This window comes from Tenrec ecaudatus, chromosome 12 (assembly GCF_050624435.1).
Source record: "Tenrec ecaudatus isolate mTenEca1 chromosome 12, mTenEca1.hap1, whole genome shotgun sequence".
Taxonomy (NCBI): Eukaryota; Metazoa; Chordata; class Mammalia; order Afrosoricida; family Tenrecidae; genus Tenrec; species Tenrec ecaudatus.
Window position 1 is genome coordinate 22,735,442 of NC_134541.1, and position 12,764 is coordinate 22,748,205.

The following is a 12,764-nucleotide window of genomic DNA, read 5'->3' on the forward strand; positions in this document are numbered from 1 at the left end:
ATCCAAATTCAAAATACATTGATTCGCTCCTTCATTTACAGGTGTGCTACGGCTGAAGATGCCTGTCCTGTTCTCCGGGTCCTTTTCTGGGTAGGGATTTTTGTTTTGTTTTGTTAGCAGCTGTCTCTCCAGTGACCACTAATCCCAAAGGGTGTGCACCCTGGCCCAGGTCGCAGCACTGCCCATAGAAAGGAGAGGCATACCAAAGAAAATGCAGGTTACAGATAAGTCCCTACCCTCCACCCCCTCATGCCTTACCCCTGCACCGGGTGTCTGATTACATACAGCCCAGCCAAGATGCCCTTCCCCAGGGATGGCTCAGAGCCTCGACACGGGTTGAAGGGTGAGTCTGGTGGCCGTCCATCCATCCGTTTGTCTGTGGGTGGGCTGTCAGCACTTGGCCTCCAAACTCTCCAGGAAGAGTTTGTGCATGAGTACCTGGCCCTGCCCTTTGACGCTGTGGAAGTGCTGCCCAGCCTTGGCCCCTTCTGGGGAAGCAGAGGCAGCGGCAGTGTCCGTTTGCCGGGGTCGGCTCTTGGTGACGTTGGCTCAGCTTATAGTCCTGGTGCACCTCCTGCAGCAGGTCCTGTAGCTTCTGGGTAGCCTCCAGGTCCTCCATGTTGTGGAACCTGAGTGCCAGGGCCTTGAGGGCCACAAACTGCTTCTTCTCCTCTTTGAGCTTCTTGTATCTTTGAGCTGGCTGCAGGATGGCCCGGTAGAGCGCAAGCAGCCCCTGGTGCATGCTGTAGTCCTCCGTGTAGACCAGCTTGTGGCCGTACGGCACCCATCGGCACACGAAGCCCAGGATGAGGATCCCCATCCAGGTGCTCAGTGTGAGGTTTCAGAAACCTGGGATGTGCTTGGTCCACCCAGCGATGACCACAAGCACCCTGTCTGCCAGGTCACAGAGGGTGTTCAGGGTCTTTGTGTCCCCATAAACTAGGGGAAAGAGTGGCATAGAGTTTGTCCGGCTCAGCCACCCAAAGGTATGAGAGAATCTTTTGGTCAATGGCTTTGGAGCAGGCGGAGAAAGCTGTAAGTTCACGTACAGGAAGCTCTCAGAGTCCAGACACCACTTGGACTTCTGGAGACCCCGTGTACTCAGTAAGGACGCACACCTTCCTTCAGCGTCCCCACTTTGAGGCATTTCATGAAGTGACAGGCCTGGTAGGACTGGCACCTCTGTGTGGTGATCTCACATTCGTTGGTGACTGGACAGCTGTACTCAGTGTTTCCTCTTTCCAATGAGAGGGGGAGGAGAGGATGAGAGTCACCCCCAGGACAGACAGCCAGCCAGGGCCCTGAACCTGCAGGGAATTTTTGGTTTGGTGTTGCTGCCTCTCTCTGTGGTTTATTGGGGGACAGGGGCTCCTCTTCCAGTGGTCACAAGTTTCTGGGTTTCTAGTAGAACTATTAATGTCACTTATAAGATCCTTGTTGAAACTTTCACCTGATTCAGAATCTGCTTCAAACAGCAAGCAGGGCCTCCAAAAGTTCACCCCCTGCTTCAAAACCTTTAAACAGGTGTGTGTGTGTGTGTGTGTGTGTGTGTGTGTGTGTGTGTGTGTGTGTACGTTATCAATGATCTCTGCCTGCAGCTAGTCAAAGTTTCCATCCACCAAGTGTTACCTCCTGCCCACTCATTTCTGAGGCTGGACAGCTGCTAGTACTCGGATATAGAATGGCCACGCTCTTCCTTCTCCCTAATGCTTGAGCCTAGATCCAGTGTCATCGGTGATGGTCTTCCGTAATTGACTTGTTCCACAGTTACCCCTTCCTCACTGCAGTTGAGTTGAGGCTGACACATACTGACCCTGTATTGCAGATTAGAACTACTCCTTTGGGTTTCTGTGACTTTGGATCTTCAAAGGAGTAGACAGCCTCATCTTTCTCCTGAGGATCAGCTAGGGGATTTGAACTGCGAACCCTTCTGTGAGCCTGCCAATGGGTAACCCACTATATAGAAGATTTCTTCTTCAATTGTAGTGCCCACATATTCAAAAACCACCAGTGTCTCCAGGTGTGAGATCCAGCCTCACATCCAGATGGGTTCTAAGGGGCGTTTGTGTAATTGGAGGGAAGAAATCAAGAGACTGACAAAATTTGGGAGGTTCTCACCTCTGCCATCACATCAGGAACCAGGTCTGAACAGAGAGAGAGAGAGAGAATGTACAAAGGGGTACCCCCAAATAACCAGAATTCTCCCCAAAGCTTTGTATTTACACTTGTTTACAAAACAATCTTATCACCTTGAAAACACTCTTCATTTCACTGAATACCATTTGTCAAATCTGTGATTCTATTCTTGGAAACACTTTCAAACTTGTCTGTTTGGATGGCCGAGAGCACCTCCCTCATTTTTTTCTTCACTTCTTCAATGTTGTCAAATCGCTGTCATTTCATGTCCCTTTTCATTCATGGAAACAAAACAGAAGTCTCACATAGTGAGGTCAGGTATGTGGGGTAGGAGAGGCATGCTGTTGTTTGCCAAAAACTGGTACCCAGATGGCTGTATGAGCAGGTACATTGTCGTGGTGTCAAGAACAGTGACCAGTCTGCCACAAATCAGGCTTTTTTTGTCAGACACTGGTACGCAATCCTTTCATAACCTCTAAATAGATTGCTTGATTAACAGTCGGACCTGATGGAACAACCTCCAAATGCACTGAGTCGACATTTTTGGTCTCTTCAGGAAGTTGACAGACGACCAGAATGAGGTTTGTCATCAGTCAACATTTCACCATTTTTGAAATGAGAAAACCACTCATACACTTGAGTTTTTTCACAGTGTTGTCCTTGTAAGTTGTGTTCAACATTCACAACAGTTTCTGGGGCATTTTTCTGGAGCAGGAAACAAAATTTCACAGCCACATGCTGTTCTCTTACATCAGCCATCACACAAACCAAGACTCTGGTTACATTGCTTTTATGCAAACATTCACTGTGATCAGAGAGAGCATTCCCAGGCTGCACCACGGGGTACACTAGCTCAGAGCGAGTTGCTGGATGCTCCCTCGTAGAAAAAGTGCTTACTACAAAAACTCTGCCCAGTGCAAGTTTTTCCTCTTTTTTGTATTCCCAACAGCAGCTTTTATACTCTAGGGACATGCAAGTCCCCTTGATTATAGATAACCACATATGTAACAAAGTGGGCTGTACCCTAATCCTAAAGGTGTCTGAGTTCAATGGAAGAGTAACCTAACACCAGTTCTGGGGACAAGTAAGGGGGAGTGACTGTCCCCTGAGCAGTAAGAGTTATAGCAACATGTCTGCTCCTATAGATAGAGCTGCCAGCTAGATAGCTATCAGCCATGTGCTTGTAAGAGGTAACTTTAAGGCAGCACAATTGTGAAAGGATGTTGTGGGGATTCATCTTAGTGATGAGGATGTGATTGGGACTCATCTCCAACCCACACGTGTGAAGGCCTCCTCTACCCAGAATCCTGGCATGCCGGGCTTCTTAAACTATGAGAATAAGGAATTTGTCCACATAGACTCTCTTCCCAGTCCTCCATTTCCCACAACCAGGGACAAATAGAGAATAATGTAATGTAGGAAGAACTCTTGGTGCTCATTTGCATTCTGGATGTCTGATTCTAAATGGCCCAGAGGTGTTCTGTTGTGTCAGTTAGTTTTGGCCTAGACTTTTGCTATTCTTTCAATTAGGGATGTTTAATTCAGCAAGTGTACTTGTTCAATTGCTATTTTTGTGCTCACACTTGCGCTCACCATGCTATCACATTGGTGAAGGAGGAAATTTAGAAAAACAAAAGTAATAATGTGATGGTTCTTGACTCTCCTACATGCACAGTGTGGAAGAACAGGGAGACCAGCTCCCAGGTCTCTCCGCTCCTCAGTGAGTCAGGACTTCTCTCTCAGGACATATGGCTATTCGCTTTCACTGACATCTGTGGTGTGCTGACAAGCTGATTGATTTGCTAAGTAAACACCAGACAGGATTATTTAAGAGACCCAGGCCAGTAAAGGGAACATTTAGTCTAACTATTGATGTCCTGAATTCCAAACAACAGTAAGATTATTAGGAGACCCTCTTGAAAGTGCAAACATGAGTAATTAGGGGGAAATCACCTAATCTGGCTCCCATTGTCACCCATTGTCATCAACTCAGCGTGACCCTGTAGGACAGAGCCCAATTACCCAGGGGAGTTGCCAAGGCTGTAAATGTTTACAGAAGCAAAAGGACCCATGTTCTCTGTAGGCATCTGGGGGTTTCAAACTCCCTGTGAAATGGGAAAGACCCACCATAGGAACAACAAGCAAAATCATTTCCCTTTTTGTGCTTCCGAAGTTTGATGTGGAGGAAAATATAAGACCTTGTGTGTCAAAACGCTTGATAAACTTTACACAAGTTTAAAGGAGAGACGTTACTCCATCATGCCCAGGGTCAGAAAGACAATTAGGCACCTACATTGTGCCATAGATTCAGCTGTGATTAATGCATTGACTTTGGAAATTCTAGGAAGTAATAGCCACTCGCCATATATTCATTAGGATAACATTTATCATTATAACTGATTGGTTAATTAGCTAATTATGGTTATAATGTAGATGTCATATGCGTTTCCATAGGAATTCTTTGGTAATTCAACATTAATTAATGCTTGACCTTATCTTGAGGCTGAGCAGATCGTAGAAACAACTCTTCTAGAACTGTTTTGATTAAAGGAGACTTCAAAGAGGAATGAAGTCAAGCAGGTATTCTGATTTTAAGAGCAAGGGAGTTTATTTTGAAGCAGCAAAAACCTTAGAACTTTTTGGGCAAGTTCTTCTAAAATGTCCTCATTCCTACTTTGTACAAGCTCCATGCAGAGAACACAGGCTTATTTCTATGATTTTTATTCTCCAGGGCAAGAGTTTTCTGAAGGAGTCAAGGGAAACCTCTGGGAGACAAACAGCAATGAGAAAATAAGAACTGACTCCATGGTGTCAGGTTTAGTGTCTAATTGTCCCAGTCAGGATTCTCAGAGGTTTGACTGGTAATGTCTGTTAATCTCCCGTGATGTCACATAACGTACTGCAATCACCTCCATAATGAAACCTGCTGTGAGCAGGAGATGAGGGTGGCGTGAAACCCTTTCCTCAGGTCACAACCCTGATGCAATCAAAAGGCGATGTCCTTGGAAGAACATCCTAATTCCTACATTAGTGGACACTTTGGAGAGCTTGCTTGCTGCTTGCTTCTTCTGTATCCTGCATCTGGCTTATCAACCTCTGGTTCTTTGAATGTGAGTCAATGGCCCAACATATTGCCTGTCAACTCTGGGAGTCATCAGAGGCTGCCAACTGACTCGCCAACCTAGAATGAATTCTATTCTTGAGCCGCAAGTTGACCAGCTGGCGTTGAATTCCTCGGCTTCTGCCTATGGTCTTTCTGCTCCATCTTTCTCCTTCCTAGTTCACCTTCCTGCTTCCTGTTCCATCAATCCATGCAGCCAGAAGGGTCAGGAGAAATCTCCAGCTACACATCTGAACCACATGCCTTAACTGAACTGGATTTAGTCACGTCTACAATCGTGGGAGCCATTTTCTTGATATAAATTCCTCTCACTCTTGCTCTCACCCTTCCCCTTGCTGATTTTGCTTCTCCAGAGAACTTAGCCTAACACAGTGGTACAAATAGTTAACATGCTTGGAAGTTAACCAAAGTTTGGAGATTCAAGTCTACCCAGAGGTGCCCCAGAGAGAAGGCCGGAAGGCCTGGTGATGGAATTCTGAAAGAGCTGTCACTGAAAAGCCATAACTGTCCTCTGAACACACAGTGTCTCTGTGAGTTGAAATCAACCTGACAGCAAGTTATTTGGTTTAGTGTTACACACAAACAGAAGAAGAGTGACCCAGCCTCGGTCCCCAAGAATCTAGTCCCCGAGTTCTTCAAGAAACAAAGAAATTCATGAAAGCGTCCACTTGGGTAGATTAGTATTTGTTTTAACAAATATTGTTTATAACATTGTTTTTATTGTGCCCACAGATTTGGAAATGCTTGGAAAGGGAGTTAAGAAAAATAACAATGCTAATTGGAAAATTTGATTTTAAAAATCAGTTGCATGCTATGATGAATTTGGGTAAAATAGTGTACTTTATTTAGCACTCTGGAAATATTAAGGGGTCAAATAAACTTAAATCAAATGAAATCTAAGATCCACAACATTTGCAACAAATTAAAAATCTGTTGCCACGTGATGCAATGGAATATTAATGCTTAAGACTCCAACTGCTACTATCACGAAAGAAAGTTTGTAAAAGTATTTAGAATGTGTCCATTAGTACAAAAATATGAACTTGCTCCTAAGACAGGAAGTTCACATTTGATCATCTGTGAGGCATTGAGAGAAGAGATCTCTGGTTTTATTAAATGATATAGTGATTTGAAACCAAAATCTGATTTTGGTTTGTTTTATTTTGCTGTATTTTGAAAAGATGAAATGAAATTTTACTGATAGGTTTGGTACAGTCATGGCTGAATTAATAACTAGTGATGAGGTTCATTTAGAATGAATTGTAGCTTTCAGGGAGCCTACAATATTTAGAGAGGTCAGCTCCATTATCCCTTCCACAGAAAAGTGATTGCATCTTCAGGTGTATTTTCACTTACTTGCCCCATAACATTCACACTTCACTTGATTTTATATCCAATCGAGCGTGTTGTGTGTGCTTCACCCAAGATGACTTTGCCAAGAGCATTTGCTACCTGTGTCTCTGCCTCCATGAAGTGCCATTAGACTTCCCCACGGGCTCTGGCAAAGAGGCTCGGCCATGACAGGCTGATAATCTCTTAATCCCTAATATAATTTTTCATGGAATGATTAGGGTGCATCACACATCCATTGACTCGCCTACATTTCCCAATCTCCCTTGCAATTTGGGGGAACATGTGATCAGTTGTGGTCAATGGGCTATGAAGAGAAGTGGGCATGATACAGAGCCAGGCATCTCTGTCTGGTTCAGCTAAGAGAACCATGGTGATTACAAGGGCCAGCTGATCCACAGTGGACTTTATATGAGCACAAAATGCACTATCACTATCCACATGCTGAGGTATTGATATTTGAGTACTCTGTGGCCGTGGCAGGGAACATCCTTACCACGACTAATATAACTGGAGTTCAAGAAGGTACTTTAGGAGCACTGTGCTAAGCTGGGTTTTATAGAGAAACAAAACCAGTAACACTTCTATATGTCTAAGAACGAACTGAATATAAGGACAATGGTACAAAGCAGTCCACCTAAAGTCCGTGGATCTGATGCTAGCTGGACCCGCCTTCAGATTCCTGCAGCTGCCGGTGGATGAAGCAGGAAGCTGGAGAGCACAAGCCTGTGGGTGCAGAGTCATATGGATCCAACGTGCAGGCCACATGGGCCACTGGCCCCGGAACCAGATCCAAGCAATCAGGAAAGTGAGGAAGGGCAAAAGAGAGAGAAGTTCTCTGTGCTTCTCTTATAAAAAGTCACACCCCCACGAGGCATCATCAGGCTGGTTGGACTCTACGCATACTTCCCACAGGAATGCAAGTTGACATAAAATCTAACCATCCCAAGCACCAAATTGCCATGGAATCTCAAGCAGGAGATTTGAGTACGCGATGCATTGGGACAGCAAAGAGATAGTGACCAAGTGTCACAGGAGTGTCCCATCATGGGGAGGACACCAATGACCCCGTGATACAAATAGCACTAGTCGCTAAGCCAGGGTAATTTTTATGGTAGGGTCTTGGTTCTTGTGTGAGAACATGGGAGCAAGGAGGGATATGAGGATGCCTTGGGTGAAATGCCTCTTTCTTTGTTCTTCCCTTAGTTATGATCACCTGTTTGGTAGATGACAGAGAGAGAGAGAGAGAGAGAATCATTGACCTCACTCACTCCTAGCTCAGGGAAACATTTTATTGGATTTGGTTCACTATGATACCCATTAAGCCCATAGGGGAGAGCAGGCCAGAGGCAAGCTGGGGGGGTGGGTGGGGGGGGAGGCACAGGTTTCCCTATGGCCATAGCAGCTAGGTTTTTCATTTATTATTAACTATCTCCTTTTCCTCCAGGATCTCCTGGATGCTTCCAGGGGACCAGTTCCTGGGGCCTGGCCCGTGGTTCAGCCAGGCAGATCAGATAGAATATTATTTACTTACTTCTTCCCTTTAATGTAACATGACTCAATTTGGTCCGCAGCAGAAAAATACGTTTGACCTTGATTGAAACAGTGAACTTTGGGAGAACTCTGGAGTTAGACTATTGGCCGCAGTTGCTTCCCTTGTCTGGCACGTTGGCAAGATGCTGGTGGAACAGCCAATGTCATCTCTTTTGACGCCGTGACCTGGTTTTACAAAACTCAACCAACGTTTTTTCCCATGCTGATCATCTACAGAGTTCCACAAGCAGTGCGGCGCTTCCCAAGTTCTTTCTTTCCCTCAACGACTTTTCCCCGAGGGCACACTGTGTGCCCAATGCTGTACCACCTGCTGAGGAGCAAGTGCTGAGCACAACAGGCCAGGTTCCACGTCTGGGCGACCAGAAGGTAATGAGGTGGGGATCATTGCAATATGAAAGCAACACGGACAAGCAATCATTTCAGACAGCCTAAAACGAGGAGGAGAATAAAGGCAAGTGAGCAATTTATGTTATTAAGCTAAAGATTCTCAATCCTTACTTTAAGCAGCTGCTTAAATTCCCATTTTATCAATGGGGGCAGGGCTATATGTTGGTAGTGGTGGGTGCCTTTGAGCCGATTCCACCTCATCGTGACCCCATTCACAACAGAATGAGACCGCCCTGTTCTGCACCATGCTCACAATGGTCCTGATGCGTGAATCCCTTGTTGCAGTCAGTCACGGCATCAGTCCATCAGTGGTGGGTGGGGGGGTGTCTTCCTCTGTTGCTGCCCCTCTACTGTACCAAGCATGCAGTCTGTCTTCTAGAAACTGATCTCTCCTACTAACACATCCGTAGTATGTGAGATGAAGTCTTGCCATCCTTGCCTCCCTTGCCTCTAAAGGAACATGTTGCCCATCCTTCTCCCAAGATAGACTAGTTTGCCTTTATGGCAGCTCATGGTACTTTCAAGACCCTTCGCCAGCCCCACAATTCAAACAAATTGATTCTTCTTCAGTCTGCCTTAAGCAATGTACAATTTTCACATGCACTCGAGCCATTGGGAAATACTGCTTGTCACACTGTGTGTTCCTGTGATGTTGCTGTGCCGCTGCTCCAACAAATGCCAGCAGGGTCCCTCAAAGGGAACAGGCTTCAGCAGAGCTTCCAGAATAAGAAAAGACTTCGCAGACTGATTCGGCTGCTCATTTCTGAGGATGTAACCACTGACAACTGATCCAAGCATGTTGAGAGAGGTTATTGAATTCACCCGAGTTATGATGGCTCTTACACGGCAAGAACAAGGGATGGAACCCAGATCAACTTATTCCAAAGTCAAGTTAAAATATGTCAGGCTCAGTGCCCGGTGATTTTGAGACTGCCCTCTCCCTTGTCTTTCCTTGCCCCGCATGCTCCAGTCAGATGTCCTCTTTGGAGTCTTAGAAGCTGTCGCAGCATCCCTTGCCTCTAGTCCGTGCACAGTCTGGGAGAGTGTCCCCCCCACCCCCCGGAGAATGCTTGCACAGGTGGTTCTATGAGGTGAATTTACATGATGCCTGGCTACATCTTTGAATAGTACTGACTCACAAAGTAATGACGTCAACTCTCTTTTCATGTTTTTCCCCCTACATCTTATTGTATGGAGGGGACAATCTGGTACTAGATTCAAACATTCCTGAATACTTGCTAATATCTTCTGCTAATCCCCCCTCATATATAGATGTAGCAATAGAGATAGACATAGACATAAACATAGATACAGATACCTATTTTACTTAGGTATTAAAGTCACTGCCATCAAGTTGATTCCAACTCCTAGTGCTGAGAATATCTGAGGCTGTAGTTGTTTAAGGGAGTAGAGAACTTCATCATACTTCCGAGAGGCAGTTTCGAACTGCTAAACTTGAAATTAGTAGCCCAACTTGGAACTCACTATGCCACCAGAGCTCCTCTTACTTTAGGAGTGTAGTGGTCATATAATAAATTTCACATATGTAAAGTATACAATATGATTAATTTGATATATGTATAGTTTTAACGCCATCAGCACTCTAGATATCATCTCTTCCAGAAATTCTCTCGTGTCCTCTTGCAATCTCTCCCTCTTGCCCCTGCCTCCATCACCCAGTTCCACTTTCAGGCAGTCACTTAGCAGCCACTCAGGTACCTCTGTCACTGTGGATTTGTTAGCACTTTCTAGAATTTCATGTCAACGGAGTCCTACACTATTCGGGGGTTTTGTTTTTATTGCTTTTGTTTTGGCCTGCTTTCTTTAAATCAGTATACTTACTTTCAGTATCATCATGTACCACGTGCCCCAACCCTTTATTTCTTCTTATTGTTGAGTCGTACATGCCATGGTCTAAATAGACCAAATAGACCATCGTGTGTTCAGTCACTCATTTATTGTTGCTCAACACTTGGGTTGTTCCTCAGTTTCGTCTCTGAAAAGTAAAACGATTTCACATTCCTTGGGCTAATACGTAGGCGTGGAAAAGGTAGAACTTACAGAAGCTTATTTTTAACTTGTTGAGAAATTCCCCCTTGATTTCTGATGAGTTTTACCCGAGTTACAGGCTATCAATTGGTAAAGCTGATCATTCTGTCCCCCCTCCCCACTCCATGAGGGAGAGATGGGCAGTCAGCCTGTGAGACCATAGCTCTGAGAACCTCTGCGCCTATTCTCCTCTCTCCCGCAGGGTGGCTCTGATGTGGTCATGAAGCACTTCTGCCTCCTTTGTTTCCTGGAGGAAACCTATCTGGCCTCCCCCCACAGCTCACTCATGCTCCGTTTCCTTCATTTTAGTTCTCCTTTCTCACTGGTTTTCCATTTGGATAGTTTCTATTTTTATATCCACAAATATTTCCCCTATCATGCCTAATAAGCTGCAATTAGTATACTTACAAATCACATACTATGGTTTGATCTCTAGATATTCTACTGGGTCTCTTTTTTTTATAATCTTCCATGCCTCTCCTTATTGTATGGACTATATGGAACACAGTTATAATACTGTTGCAGTGCCCAGTCTTAGCAAGCTCAAGTTTGTCTCAGTTCTGGCTTGGTTTCAATGAACTGATTCCTACCCCCACCCCATTCTGGGTATGTTCTTATGTCTGGTCATATCAGATTAAATGTAAGATATTGTACAGATTGTATATTTTTAGGAGTCCAAGCTTCACTGAAAGTATTAATGAGAAACAAAGCTCCAGGAATTTGTGGAACATCAATTGACATGTTTCAGAAAATCAATTAGACAAACTCACTCATCCACACCAAGAAATAATAAAAGACCTGGCCAACAGACTGGAAGAGTTCCATAGTTGTTCCCTTTCCAAAGAAAAGTAACACCACAGAATGCAGAAATTTTTAAAGAATATTATTAATATTGTATGTAAGTAAAATTTTGCTGAAGATAATTCCAAAGTAATTGCAGCGATATGTCAACAGGAAACATCCAGGAGCTCAAGCTGGATTCAGAAGAGAATATGGAAAGAGGGAACATATGGCTGTCTTCAGAGGCTGACAACAGAAAATACTAGAAAGATGTCTTCTTGTCTTTAGGGACTGTGCAAAGGCATTTGACTGTGTGGATCATGACCAGCAATCAATAGCATTATGAAACATTAGAACCACAGAGTACTTACCTGTGCTCATGAGAACCTGTACATAGACCACAAGGCAGTTGTCAGCAAAGGTCTGTGTCAGGGTTATATTCTTACACCAAGCGTATTCAATTTGTACACTAAACAAATAGGCTGAGGAGATGGGTTATAGGAAAAAGTGTGAGGCATCAGGATTGGAGGAAGGCTCATTAACAGTCTTCAATGGTATGCAGATAACACTGTCTTGCTTACGCAGTTTCAAGAATATTAAATATCTTTACTTTCGTTTGCTTTGTTTCCATTTGAGGGTTAATTCATTTATAATAATACATCCCGCTTTTCCATTAATGGCAATGTCAAAACTTTTTATTGCTCAGTAGTAAATGCCCTTGTCTAAATCAGGGAGGTTTTCAACCTCCCTAATGCCGTGACCTTTTAATACAGTTCCTCATGTTGTGATAAACCCCCAATGAAATATTTTATTAATGAAATAAAATTATTTTTGTTGCTACCTCATAACTGTAATTTTGCTACTGTTATGAATCGGGTGACTCCGGTGAAAGGGTTGTTTGAACCCCCAAAGGGGTCACAACCCACATGTTGAGAACCCCTGGTCTAAATAGCCCATCATGTATTGTTTCACTCACTTATTGTTGAAGTTTAAGAAATAGATCCTCTTTGATAAAGTAATGAGTTGCAGGCCCAGTACTACGCAGAGGAAGAAGACAAGTAATCACCGGGGTAAAGAGAACGAGTGAATGAGGGGAACACTGTTCTCACCGGAAGGCACTTCCTTCTCTCTCTCTCTTCCAGCCACCCAGTCTCCCTTTAGCTAGATGACTCCTTTTCAGACTTTTGTTCCCTCTTCACCACCTCTCTATCTGTCCTATGCTGATGTCTCTGTCAGGAGATGTTACACTGTAGTGTTATTCTCATGTCATGTGTCTTTTCCTATATGATCCAGTACAGCATCACTCTTCACTGTAGGCACATGTGGATATTGAAAAATAGACACATGGCTAATCTGACTCAAGTGTGCCAAAGGTGTGTAAGGCATC

At 44.3% G+C, this 12,764-nt stretch overlaps 1 pseudogene; it reads right to left on the minus strand.

The window, feature by feature from the left end:
- Positions 1-390: 390 nt before the first annotated feature.
- Positions 391-4,115, minus strand: LOC142422331 (steroid hormone receptor ERR2-like; annotated as a pseudogene).
- Positions 4,116-12,764: the final 8,649 nt, after the last annotated feature.